The sequence below is a fragment of the Vipera ursinii genome (genome assembly GCF_947247035.1).
Source record: "Vipera ursinii genome assembly, chromosome: 2".
Classification (NCBI taxonomy): Eukaryota; Metazoa; Chordata; class Lepidosauria; order Squamata; family Viperidae; genus Vipera; species Vipera ursinii.
The window spans coordinates 124284841-124297827 of NC_139513.1; the positions used below are offsets into that span (position 1 = coordinate 124284841).

A 12987-nucleotide genomic window follows, 5' to 3' on the forward strand; every position below is an offset into this window, starting at 1 on the left:
AATAATACAAATTAATACTAAAAGCAATCAGTAAAAAAATATATTACGTTCTAGTTTCCCTCTCATTGTACCAAGATGGTGGTTATATTGGTTTATAAACATTAAAATTGATTCTGGTTGCTAGCTTTACATTAAGATAAAAACTAATCTCAAGTATTTGAGCATGCCTTGTGTAAATAAAATATATAGGGAACCCATTCTTGCTTATATTTAATCAAACTTCAATTCTGTATGTGTACTGTGAATTTGCCATTGCTGCATGTTCCCCAGGTTTGGTTTTCCAATCTGATATTGTTGGCAAAGGGAACTGGGTTTCATGGAGGAAGAAAGGCTTTTTAGCTACTTGGAGTGGGAAAGATGCCTCCAGATTTTTGGGACTCCAAACTCTATAATGAGCAATATGCCACTGGGTGGCTGGGATTGATGGAAGCTGTGATTTAGTACAGTACCTATGGAGACACTTACGGATGGGCCCGTCTGATGTAGCAAGCTTCCAAAGCATTCCTGGGATGTAGAATTTTTCCATTCAGAAGAAATCATCCTTACAGTTACTGCCTGGAAGCAACATGTTAAGTTCTTGATGACAGGGTGGGAGGCGCAGCAATCTTATTGTGTGCCAACACACCACATTGCCTCTGAATTTCCTAAATGACTGTAGCTGTGGAGAAGCAAACAACCAAGCTCAGAGAGCGCCGACTTTGCAGTTCCTAAATGACTGCTAAATAATAGCCCTCTTCTCATTTTGCACAATTTGCTTATCTGGATTCTTGGCCTGTGACATTAAAGGGCATTTGGCTTGAGCAGCTATTTGCCAGTGCTGCCTCTTCGGATGTGTAAAATAGCATCTGATTATCACCTTTAGCGTTAATGCCCAGTGATGGTGTTGTCATCTATGAGTACTGGCATATTAAAGAAATAGCCTGGGAGAGCATAATTCTTTTCATGGGTCATCATTTTTGAGACAGAGTCCTTGGCTAGATGCTGAATTGGTCCATAAGGTTTTGTAATAAAGCCTTGTTAATGATTTATTTTTTGGAGGCAGTTATGCAGAGCAGTCTTCAGTTTGCAAGCCCTCAGTGCAAAGTCTATTCCTGTTCCAACATAAAGTAGCATAGGGAAAATCCATATGCGTTATTTTACTGGCAAACAGGGTTTTAAGAAGCTGTCGGTGAAGCATCCAGGTGGCAAGAGTAAGTAGGAAGTTGCCCAACTGCTAGAGCTTTATAAGATTTAGAACTCAAAACTAGTGGTTATTTGATCTCCCAGCCTTTTCAGCCCGTGTTAAGCTGAAGCAAGAAAATTTGGAAGAAAGGATTTGTAGAAAAGGGTGAAGGGTAGAACAATAGAAGAAAGAGACATTTTTAAAGGGGAAAGAAAAGTGCAAAAAAAAGTGTCGTGGGAGAGATTTCAGATTTTTTTAGTTGATACCCTTGTGAACATTAAGGCTGTTTGATTAAAAAAATAATGGAACACAAATTATGGAATTGTGCCCTTAAAAGGCATAACATAGATGTTAAAAGAGAATTATTTAAACAAACTTTTCAAATAATATGCCTTAGGCATAGATATCAGAGCTGCAAAATCCATTGTTCTTCAATGTATATATTTTTTCACTAATCCTGATTTCACAGAAGAGAAATCACCTGGACTAACCACACTTGGCCAAAACATTGTCCTCCATATTCTATAAAAAATAAGTAAGTGTCACACTCCAAAAAGGAAATGGCAGCAGTTGCACAGACTGCCAATGAAAAAAAAAATCCATGCATGAGGACCAGATGATCTTTTGCTAATTAGTCTCTCTGCATTGGAGTTTTTGGATATGCGCTGAATTCCATTTATTCAAAGGAGGTAAATATCTAAATTAGTTAGTCTAGCTGTACTGATTTAATTTAGAATTCTCTGTGTTTATTATTTTGCTTTCCATTGTTCTTCATTTCTCAATAAACTTGCTCATCTGTAGATTGGGCTTCATCGATTTCATATCGGAATTTCACATTAAAAACCTGTAGAGAAGCTATACCCTGCTACGTAGCCATTCCTTGTATTTGAGGAGTGGCATAAAATTGGTTAAGTTCCATATCTCTGGGCTTTGGTCAGGAAGAGCCAAAACCCCTTCCTTATACTATAGTTGTGTAGAGCTGGGTCAGACAGAGGATCGAAGGGCCAAGATATCTCCACTGAAAGGCTAAAGGGGATCTGGAGACCCAGCCTGCTTGCTGGCAGCTACGGAAAGGATTTTTCATTGGGGAATCCTTGGAGGAATTTTAAATTGCACTCAAACGCAGCTGTTTGTAAGGAGGGACTGTAGGCAGCAGTCACACGTCGAAACCGTTCACTGTTATATTTTAATATCTGCAAAAAGAAACGACTTGTGAGTATCTTTTTTTAACTTTCTATAAAGGCTTCTCTGGGACAAGTTTGAGTCTCTTGTATTCAAGATGACCAGCAGAGGCCGCTGAAGAGCTATGTTGGAAGTGATGCCAGAACACATTGCCTTTTGCCAAAGAATAGGTCAGCATAGGAACCATTACGTTTGCTCTTAGCAAATATTTTTAAAAAGGCAGGCTGGAGGAATAATATGTGGAGTTTTGTTATGCCTTCATTTTTATTTATTTGTTTATTCTTTTTCTTTCGCTGACAACAAATGTTTCCCCACATGTGGGGTCCTTTGAGCTCGGTTATTTGCTTGCAAAACTTTTCACTACCAAACTAGGTAACATCATCAGTGCTAGAAGAGAGCGTGGATTGCTCTTTTTATATACCAGTGGTTTCCCCTAACAGTGTGGATATGAGGGTTCTTGGTGGTTCCTTGATGGGGCTCTTGTTTATTGTTAGCTTGTCTGTCTGAGTTGCTAGTTTCTTGATTGGGATAATGTTTGATCCTTGATTGTTGGTCTAGTGCAGGGGTGGGGAAACTTGGCTCTTTTATGACTTGTGGACTTCAACTCCCAGAATTCCTGAGCCAGCATGGCTGGCTCAGGAATTCCGGGAGTTGAAGTCCACAAGTCATAAAAGAGCCAAGTTTCCCCACCCCTGATCTAGTGTTTATCTTGGCATTAATCTTGCTCATTTGGGTGTTGATAACTAGTGAAGTGGTGTTTAGGTCTTTTTCTTTCCTTTTACGCTTTGTGAATGGTAGGCAGATGTTGTTTATCTGTATATGCCTGTTGATAGCTGATTTGTCTGAGTGTCAGGATTCCAGAATTCTCTATACTTTTGGACTTGGCTTGGTCTAGGATGCTCATAGATCCCCAGTTGAAACTAGGGTTAAGTCTGATGTGCTCTGCTAGTCCATGAACACGAACTAGCAGTCAGAAGACATGATGAAAACGCCTTCATTCCACAATGCAAGGACAGACTAACAGACTTACCCTGGTATATAACATAAGAGAAAATCCAACTCCCTTTTAGCCCTGGTGTTACTAGTTTGATGTTGAAATGTCTGCAGGAAAACAAATCTTCTCTTCTATAATTTTTCTCATATATCACATAGTTGCCTCTCTTTGTTCATTTACAAACATGCCGCTTTCAGTGACATTGAAGCCATTAAATTGCAGCAACATTTTATACATTGTGCAGGAAAAATCCATTATCCAAAGGTGATCCAATCTTTACAGGAAAGGCAAACGGTGGGGAAGGAGGTGGAGAACAGCAGCTCTTCGGCCACTTGGTGGGCCTAGCAAAACCAGCACCAAGAAAGCCGCTCCTCCTGTTTTCCCCCTTCTTTTTCTGCCATTGGGGGATGGATGACAGGAGAGAAGGGATGGAGAGAAGCTGGGGAAGGATCCTGTGCTATTATCTCTGTGATCCCACTCAAGGAGAAAAGTGACAGAAGACTGCTCTCTCTATTTTCTATGGAAGGACGTGGAACCTGGACATCCTGGATCTTCTCTTTCTCTCCCCACTTCTTCTGTCACCTGTGAGTTTTATTTTATTTATTTTATTTTAATTCCATTTATATCCCGCCCTTCTCCGAAGACTCAGGGCGGCTTACAAGCTTAGCAGTAGCCTTCATTCTATGTATATTTATTTTATTTATTTTTTATTTTAATTCCATTTATATCCCGCCCTTCTCCGAAGACTCAGGGCGGCTTACAAGCTTAGCAGTAGCCTTCATTCTATGTATATGCCTGCTTATTAGGGCTTTCATACACCCCCCAAGCGGCATTATTACAAAGTCAGCTTAATTGCCCCCAACAATCTGGGTCCTCATTTTACCTACCTCGGAAGGATGGAAGGCTGAGTCAACCTTGAGCCTGGTGGGACGCGAACCTGCACTCATTGCAGGCAGCTGGTGTTACTTAAGGAGGCATTAGCCCACTGCTCCACCAAGGCTCTTATAAGCTCTTATAAGTTGGCGAGAGTGAAGAGATGGCACTGGGAGAGCTGAAACAGCCTGAAAATCAGTAGGCATACCTGCAGCCAAGAGACATGGAGCCAGTTCTGTTGTGCTTCAGGCAGACTGGATGGGAAAAGACCACTTTCAAACTAGAACAGGGAAAAAAAAACATGACTTCATTATGGGGCAAGGACGAGCTGAACACAGCATTGTCTGTTTCACTTGCAAGAATCCTTTTACCAGCCTGAGGTTAATAGTTGTGAGGAGGAACGCTTTGATCTGCATTCGAGAGCAGTCACGCTGAGTCTTCATGGAGTTGCTATCTACCCTCCTGCATGTGAAACACATCCTGTGGGCAATTCACCTATTACTGCCGTAACAGGTGGGCTACCAGAGAAAGGCTGCCAGAACCTGAGCCAGATGACAGGCAAGAGACCCAGGCGTAGCTAGCATTTGGAAGGTCACATTAAAAGCTATGTCATACAGTCTGTGTTTGTGTAATACTCTGAACTGAAAAATTAGATTTTCGTTTAGTACTCTGTGAGCCAAGCAACTGTAATCAATTTATAATTCAGGGGATTGTGTGAAGCCAGAAAACTGATGATAAATTGAGTTAAGGAGGATCTGTGTGTGATTAGAACAGGCACAAGAGGGCTAGAGAGAATGCCCACATTGCCAACTTACTCGTGAAGCCATCTAATTCCTCAGTGATAGCCAAATCTGGCCCTAGTTTCTGCCTCGGTTTACCTTTCCAATAAGCAACCAAGCCGGAAGATCATTTAAAAGCAGTTTATTAGGATACCGTGATAAAATGGGATCTCCCAATGAAAAAAAAAAGACCCCCGAGACACATCTGACATTCCTTTTTATAGTTAACACAACAAAGAAAATACAAGAGGAAAATTAAATAACCTCTCCCTTGCATAGGAAATCAGTTACATGTAGTCAAACATGTTACATGTTTGCATCCCATATTATCCCACATTCATTAAAATGAGGTCTGACGTCAAAAGGGGTGTAAATTGTAAGGAAAAGGGTTGTTTAGAGTGCACAAAAGAGATAAACCAGACCCCAATTTGTACAAACTAACTTTTTCTTATCTGGAGATAGTCTCCAGCCAGTTTATCTTGTCTATTTAGGGATGTTAAAAGCTATTTCTACATTCCAGTTTGTAATGAGCCTAAATATCATTTTAAAAGAGAGACAATAACTCAAATTAAAATACAAAATATTTACCGGTATGTTAGTTAAAACAAATTACAAAATCCATGTCACCTGCCCCTCATCAGTCAGGATCAAATGTGAGTGGCTGCCCTTTGGGTATCCTGAGTGCTAAAGCTCAGTGTTGAGGGACGCGGTGGCTCAGGACACTGAGCTTGTCGATCAGAAGGTCAGCAGTTTGGCAGGTTGAATCCTGAGTGCCACGTAACAGAGTGAGTGCCTGTTACTCATCCCAGCTTCTGCCAACCTAGCAGTTCGAAAGCACATAAAAATGCAAGTAGAAAAATAGGGACCACTACGGTGGGAAGGTAACAGCATTCCGTGCGCCTTTGGCGTCTAGTCATGCCGGCCACATGACCATGGAGACGTCCTCGGACAAGCGCTGGCTCTTTGGCTTTGAAACGGAGATGAGCACTGGCCCCTAGAGTCGGAAACGACTAGTACGCATGTGCGGGGGAACCTTTACCTTTACCTTTTTAAGGCTCAGTGTTCAGGCATGCCCTGTATACCTGTATACCACAGGGTCTTGCACTATCTGCTACATTCCTGTCTTCCTGCTCTGTATGCCCTCTCTGGAATGGACTTTCACCTCTAAGCCTATTGGAAAATCAAGCAGCAATGAAGTGAAAGCAAGCTCAGTATCAGCTGCCTGAATACGGTGACTTGTTGCTCTCTGTGTGGGACTTTCTCATCCCAGGCTCTCTTTGGTATACCGTGTGAATTCCATCTTTTAGGTAAGGGGAAGTTTTTTAAAACAATAGTTCCACACCTCAAGCAGAGTTTGTCATGTAGTTACAGTCTCTAACAACAGGCAATTTCGAGAAGCTGCAGCCCCAGAGAGAATATATATCAGAGATTTGTCTTTCTCTTTCCTTTTCTCTTTTTTTTCCCCCGTCTCATACAGCCACCTATTTAATCTTAGATGAATCACGGCAAAACCCATAAAACTATTGTACACCCTTACACAGGAACATCACTCTTCCCAACATAGCTCCATAATATCCCATCAACTCTGTATTCACTGATTCATCTCCATCCTAGCCCAGTGCTTGGAGGAAGACTCAACCTTCCAGAAAACCAAGTAGGAGCCCTCAAGGTCTCAGGTGGAAAGTTGTTCCAAAGGGCCAGGAGAGTTTCAAACAATCCTACCAGATGACAACATTTAAGGGAAGGGATCTGGAGTACACGTATCCTATACAGTTCGGAGGGACAGGGAGAGGTGGCCCCGCAGATAACCTGGGCCTAGGCTATTAATAGCTTTAAAAGTGAAAACCCACATCTTAAATTATACCAGAAAGAGAATGGGAGCTAGTTACACAACAGTGGTGTAAAATGGGCAAACTCCTGGATGCCCTGAAGTGCACATGTTGCTACTGAGGGAAGTCAGCTCCCCAGAAAAGGAAATATTAAAAGGGCAGGAAAATACATTTCCTAAAAAGATATTTTAGAACCAGGAAAGCAGGCCCAGTTTTCTTAATAGCCTCAGGTCTCCTTCCCAGGAGCAGAAAACCAGTTGTATAGACATGCAAATGTGAGCCATCAAAAAGGTTGGAGCCAGGAGCTTAGGAAGACAAAGCCCTAACACCTAAATACTCCAGCCCCAGGAAAGTAGGATATAACTTTGGACATAATAGGATTGACGCACAGCCATCAAGAATACCAGAAAGGCACACCAGACTCAGGTCAGAATATGTGACACAGGAAATACAAAGCCTGAAACAGGAAATAAGTCCAAACAATAGAGTCCAGGGGGTATAAAAACCCACTCCCCACATGTGCTCAGTCCTTTTTCTGCTGGATCCATCTTTCTGTCTGGCTTTCCCCTGCAATAAACTGTAACCTTCTTCCTAAAGCAGTCGCTATGTTGTTTATCCCTGGCTTGGATGGAACCATGATGAAGACTTTTCTTCCAACACTATATTCTGGATCAGTTATAGCTTCCAAGTGGTCTTCGAAGCTCCATGAATCTCTCTGATAGGATGAAATAGTTTTAAAACTGACTTATGTAATAACTTTTATACACCTGTAATTACTGTTGTATCTTAGCTTTTTATTTTTTTTTTCGATGTTAAAAGGCAGATACAGCATCTTGGAAATGAGGAATTTCCAACCCCCATTTATTAGCAAATTTAAGACTATCAGGTTTGAATCATTTTCTTTCCAGCTTTCTTGTCACCTAGACCGATTTGCATTTTATGAAACAAGCCACCAATGGACGTACCTCCCATCTCTTGATTGTTTATGTTGAATATTCCTCCTATTACCCCACCCCCCCAGCCATCCCCTCATTTCTCACAGATAGTTTCTCGAGAACTATGCACGGTAGCCTATGCAGAAGTTTGATGGGATTGACTGGGGTTGAGGATAGATCATGTTCAGAAAGTAAAAAAAAAGTGCATTGAATTAGAGCAACTTCTTTTGCAGACGTGAACTCAAAGACTGTGACAAATTATGACTTTTTTGAGTGAAACATAAAATTAAGGTGTGGGTGTGTGTGCATGTGTGTTTGCACGTGCCTTTGAGTCAGTGCTAACTCCTGGCAACTGCCTGGACAGGTTCCTGCAGTTTTCTTAGTAAGATTTTCAAAAGTGATTCGTCATTGCCTGCTTCCTAGGGTTAAGAAAGAACAACTTGCCAATGGTCACCTGGTGGGCTTTGTGTCTAAGGCAGGACTAGAACTCATGGTTTCGCAGTTTCTACCACCACATGAAAATGACTCTAAAAAAGATATAAGATACATCAAATTACCAATAGTCCGGTCAAAAGCATAATCCTTTCCAATTTCATAATGCTACAACTTGGATACATTGATAGCATTTGTCCATTTCTCTCTGAATGTTTAATTCTGGTGCTAAAGGGTAAGAGTTTAGTGTTGTAGAAGTGGGAAGCTTTTTTTTTCAGATTCCCATCTTTTAAATTTACTCAGGAGATTTGGAGAATCGTCCGGAGTATTACATTAGGTAAAACACAAACAAGGTCTAATTGAAATTGCCTTCATTCCTTGGCTCACAGCCATAGTCTAAAAGGGTTAAGAAAAGTCACAGTGTGCCAGCTGCTCCTTCTTGTTGCTAATCTGTGGAGAAATTGTGTATACAAAATGCCCTCAGGCATTAAGGTCTGCCTAACCTTAATGCTCCACCCCTATTAGAGCAAACACCAATAGTGCAAATAAAGTTCTGCAGACTAATAAGTAGTTTTATGTCTCTGGTTGGACATAGAGTCATCTGTGTGGACAGTTTCTCGCATTTCCAAACTATAAGCACGATCTCTAAGGAAACACTATAGTTTTCAAAGATCCTGGAGCACTGGGGAACTACCAGAGGACTGGAAGAGAGCTGATGTAGTTCCCATCTTCAAAAAAGGGAAAAAATAGATCCAGGAAACTACAGACCCTGACCTCAATACCTGGGAAGATTCTGGAAAAGATAATCAAACAACAAATCAGCGAACACCTTGATGCAAACAAAGTCATCACTAAAAGTCAACATGGGTTTGTCAAAAACAGATCATGCCAGACAAATCTTATTACATTCTTTGACCAAGTGACAAAATTAGTGGACCAGAGGAACGCTGTAGATATAATTTACTTGGACTTCAGTAAGGCATTTGATTAAGTAGATCAAAACCTACTACTTGATAAGATAGAAAAATGTCGGTTAGATAGCATTACCGCCAGATGGATTCGTAGCTGGCTGACAGGCCGTACTCAGCGTGTGGTCCTCAATGGAACCGCATCTACATGGAAGGAAGTGTGTAGTGGGGTGCCCCAGGGCTCTGTTCTGGGCCCAGTGCTCTTCAATATCTTCATTAATGATTTGGATGAGGGGATAGATGGGGAACTCATCAAATTTGCAGACGACACCAAGCTGGCAGGAATAGCCAATACTCCAGAAGATAGGCTTAAGATACAGAAGGATCTGGACAGACTCGAACACTGGGCACTATCTAACAAAATGAAATTCAATGGTGAAAAAAGTAAGGTTCTACATTTAGGCAGGAAAAAATCAAATGCATAGGTATAGTATAGGTGGTACCTTGCTCAATAGTAGTAACTGTGAGAGGGATCTCGGAGTCTTAGTAGACAATCACTTCAATATGAGCCAGCAGTGTGCTGCAGCTGCCAAAAAAGCCAACACAGTGCTAGGCTGCATTAACAGAGGGATAGAATCAAGATCAAGTGAAGTACTAATACCACTTTACAATGCTTTGGTAAGGCCACACCTGGAATACTGCATCCAGTTTTGGTCACCACGATGTAAAAAAGATGTTGAGACTCTAGAAAGGGTACAGAGAAGAGCAACCAAGATGATTAGGGGGCTGGAGGCTAAAACATATAGGGAACGGTTGCTGGAATTGGGTATGTGTAGTTTAATGAAGAGAAGGGCGAGGGATGACATGATAGCAGTGTTCCAATATCTCAGGGGCTACCACAAAGAAGAGGGAGTCAAGCTATTCTCCAAAGCACCTGAAAGCAGGACAAGAAGCAACGGATGGAAACTAGTCAAGGAGAGAAGCAACCTAGAACTAAGGAGAAACTTCCTGACAGTTATAACAATTAACCAGTGGAACAACCTGCCTCCAGAAGTGGTAAATGCTCCAACACTGGAAGTTTTTAAGAAGAGACTGGCCAGCCATTTGTCTGAAATGGTATGGGGTTTCCTGCCTTAGCAGTGGGTTGGACTAGATGACCTCCAAGGTCCCTTCCAACTTATTATTATTATTATTATTATTATTATTATTATTATTATTATTATTATTATTATTATTATTATTATTATTATTATTATTATTTGGTAGAAATATATACAAGATAACCTTTTTAGTCTTCGACTTGTTGAACAAGTAGTAGGTTGCTTCACTCAGGAGTCCACCTGTCTACCTAGTATAAATTGCACTCCTACTGTAACTTATGAACTTTCTAACACTTTTTCCTGCATTAGTACAATTTCTGTTCTCATGTGATGGAACGAAGTGAGGAGATAGATCCCCAGAAGAGAGAGGGTGCATTCTGGAGGGATAAGAGGCATCTTAGCCCAGATATTATGTGTGAGAAAAAGAGGAGGAAGACAGCCCCTCCCTAACAGAGTATATTGTAGATATTGTAGATCAGAGGTCCCCAACCCCTGGTCCATGGCATGCCAGAAACCAGGCTGCGCAAACAAACGAAGCCCCATCCATGGGATGCAGGGAGCACACGAAACCACACCCCCTCCGGTCCATGGAAAAACGTCTCCCCACAGAACCGGTCCCTGGTGCCTAAAAGGTTGGGGGCCTCTGTTCTACATGCAGATAGTAGACTGCTCAGTCTGGCAAGATTTTGCCTAAAGGGATGAAACAATCAAGAACTCAGCTTGGAAAAATCACCACACGTCATTCTTGGTTTTGGGCCTGACATCTCACTATAAAAGATAAAGAGTTTAATAAGAGTGGATCTGTGCTAGATTATGCACTATGTAACTGTTTTTCTTCCTAGTGAGTTTTCACAAATGCAGGATCCACTTTTGGTTTTGGATCAATCAAGTGTTGATCCGTTGGTTGTGACAAGAGCTGACCAACCAATTTGTTACTCAAGCCTGACATTGAGGACTGAGAGAGAGTGACTGACCCAAAGTCACCCTGTCAACTTTCGTACCTAAAATGGGATTAGAACTCACAACCTCCTGGTTTCTAACGTGGTGCCTTAATCATTACACCAAAAGACTTTCTAGGAATGTTAATAATGTTAGCCAAGCTGGCTTTCTACAGGATGTTAGCAACAATTACCTTCTTGAAGTCATAGTATGGGGGAGGGGGAGGGCAAATTGATCTTATTGCTATTTCTGAAACCTGGTGGGATGGAACTTATCATTGGAATATTTTTAAAAGAAACAGACTCAACAAAAGAGCCTTGGTGGAGCAGTGGGCTAATGCCTCCTTAAGTAACACCAGCTGCCTGCAATTAGTGCAGGTTCGCATCCCACCAGGCTCAAGGTTGACTCAGCCTTCCATCCTTCCGAGGTAGGTAAAATGAGGACCCAGATTGTTGGGGGCAATTAAGCTGACTTTGTAATAATGCCGCTTGGGGTGTGTGTGTGAAAGCCCTAATAAGCAGGCATATACATAGAATGAAGGCTACTGCTAAGCTTGTAAGCCGCCCTGAGTCTTCGGAGAAGGGCGGGATATAAATGGAATTAAAAAAAAAGGGAAGAGGGGAATCACATTATATATTGAAAATGACTGCACTTCAATAGAAATTCATGACCCCACGGGTAAAAACTCTGCTGAAAGCATCTGGCTGAATATTAAGTGAAAAAGAAACTGTAATGACACTATTATGGGTCTATATTAAATGTTGCTGAACCTTTCATTGGATATAGAAATAGATGAAATCTTCACAAATCAGAAGCAGAGCAGGGGGGAAAAATGCCCCTGTGATAATGTCCTGACATCATTGGGGAATCAAACCCTTGGGCAAGTGCAAAAGATCCAACTCTTGGCATGCCTTGCAGAAACCTTGTTGTTGTTAGTTGCGAAGTCGTGTCCAACCCATCGCAACCCCATAGACAATGTTCTTCTAGGCCTCCCTGTCCTTTACCATCTTCTGGGGTCCATTTAGGCTCATGCCTACTGCTTCAGTGACTCCATCCAGCCACCTCAATCTTTCCCAGCATTAGGCTCTTCTCCAGTGAGTCCTTCCTTCTCATTAGGTGGCCAAAGTATTTGAGTTTCAACTTCAGGATCTGGCCTTTTAAAGAGCAGTCAGGGTTGATCTCCTCTAGGACTGACCGGTTTGATCACCTTGCAGTCCAAGGGACTCATAGGAGTCTTCTCCAGCACCATAGTTCAAAGGCCTCAATTCTTTGGCGCTCAGCCTTTCTTATGGTCCAACTTTCACAGCCATACATTGAAACTGGGAAGACCATAGCCTTGACTTTACGCCCTTTTGTTGGCAGGGTGATGTCTCTGCTTTTTAGTGTGCCTGTCTAGGTTTGCCATGGCTTTCCTCCCCAGGAGCAAGCAACTTTTAATTTCTTGGCTACAGTCCCCATCTGCAGTGATCTTGGAGCCCAGGAAAATAAAATCTTTCACTACCTCCATTTCTTCCCCATCTATTTGCCAGGAATTGAGAGGGCCGGATGCCATGATCTGACTCAGGAATTCTGGGAGATGAAGTCCATGAGACATAAAAGAACCTAGGCTGCCTATCCCTGGAGCCCAAACATTACACTAATTTTCAAATCCCTCTGTTATTGTATTTAACACGTAGAAAGGTCCCTTCCAACTCCACGATTCTTCCTCCCCACCCCTTATGAATGCTTTGATGAGTTGTGCATTTCTTGGAAGTACCACAGTGCCATTTCAGAATGTCCAGCAGCATTTACTATTTTGACAAGTCATGCCAGAGAAAAAGAAGTGGCTGATCCAGTAGAGCACATTGTGAGTCT

At 41.9% G+C, this 12987-nt stretch overlaps 1 protein-coding gene across 1 annotated transcript in view; it reads right to left on the reverse strand.

Annotated features, from left to right (window-relative positions):
* Positions 1 to 12987, reverse strand: part of ANAPC11 (anaphase promoting complex subunit 11) — a 127223-nt gene that overhangs the window by 34515 nt on the left and 79721 nt on the right. The window lies entirely within an intron of this gene.